Here is a 1,292-nt window from a genome sequence, read left to right as displayed (position 1 = left end):
CATACTGTGTGTGACACTTAATGGTGGCACAAAGGTCACTCCAGCTATAGTCCCATTCCTTGTATCTCCAGGGCTGCAAATGAGGACATGCCTGTGTGGGCCATGGCACTACGACTCCAGAGAAGAGAAGATGTTAAAAAGGCTACATGGGCAGAGAAAGAAGATAGGCCTGTGTCCACATCAGGGTTTTTCACTGAGCAGAGTAATGACGTGACCTTGGGCAAATCATTTAACCTATGTCTTAGTTTCATCTAGAAAAGAGAGATAAGAGATTGCAGATTTGTTGTCTTTAAGCAAATGAATGTATCTGAAACACTAGAACATAGAGAACACTTAGTAAACGGCAGCTCCATCATCATCATCATCATCATCATCATCATCATCATCCCCAAATTTAGCTGGAAGAATTTGCTTGGCTGCTTCATAGAAGCATTGCAATCTGGCTTGCCCCAACATGTATAGGTGAAAGGATGGAATATTAAACTCTAAAATGATTTACCCAAATTAGTTTCATTTCCCTCCTCACATTTTCAAAAATCTTCTTTAGCCCAGCATTGCATGGATTGTAGAGCACTGGAACATGAGAGTTCTCATGCCATCTCTTCCAGTAACCATTTGTAGGGTCTTGGCCTTCCCAGAGCCTGTGCTGTGTTTTCTTGGCTGGAAATGGAAATTTATGCACACTTTGCAAAATTGTTCAAAGACATAATGGGGTAGATCATGTGATGTTCTTCATATCGTGTCTGACATATTGCATTAGGGCCATGAATGCTGGTATCCCTTCTACTCCCTGGGCTCTGAGCTCCACTGCTTTATTTGGAAAAGATGGGTTTAAGGGGAGTTGGGCTCATTTTTCCTCGAAGATTTTTCACTTCTAATGTCCTGTGACTCTTGCAACCTTCTCTTGTGGTACATAATGTCAGTTCCCAAAATACAGAGAAGAAACTGGGAGATAAGCAACTCTAGAAGGTTTCGAAGCCACTGGCTCTTGTCTCCATAGTGCTCAATTCTCTTTCCTGGCTGTTTGGGGTGCCTTACACTGCAATCTGAGAACTCTTCTTCCTGGTTTCCTTTGATAAACTCTCTAGCTCTCTTGGACCCCTTGAAATGTGAATATTTATATTTATTGGCTCATCATCTTTGTTTAACACATTCTTTAAAAAGTTGTTCTGGCTGGGCTTAGTGGCTCATGCCTGTAATCCCAGCACTTTGGGAGGCTGAGGCAGGCAGATCATGAGTCAGGGGATCGAAACCATGCTGGCCAACATGGTGAAACCCTGTCTCTACCAAAA

General features: G+C 42.6%; 1 protein-coding gene across 1 annotated transcript in view; it reads left to right on the top strand.

Annotated features, from left to right (window-relative positions):
- The first annotated feature begins 216 nt into the window (after positions 1-216).
- The window catches only part of TMEM260 (transmembrane protein 260), a 148,665-nt gene continuing 147,589 nt past the window's right edge, over positions 217-1,292 (top strand). The window contains exon 1 of the mRNA XM_011989605.1: positions 217-462. The gene's annotated coding sequence lies outside the window, so the exon portion shown is untranslated. The remainder of the gene's footprint in view (positions 463-1,292) is intronic.

This window comes from Mandrillus leucophaeus, unplaced genomic scaffold (assembly GCF_000951045.1).
Source record: "Mandrillus leucophaeus isolate KB7577 unplaced genomic scaffold, Mleu.le_1.0 Scaffold359, whole genome shotgun sequence".
Taxonomy (NCBI): Eukaryota; Metazoa; Chordata; class Mammalia; order Primates; family Cercopithecidae; genus Mandrillus; species Mandrillus leucophaeus.
This window is presented reverse-complemented; position numbering and strand designations above follow the sequence as displayed.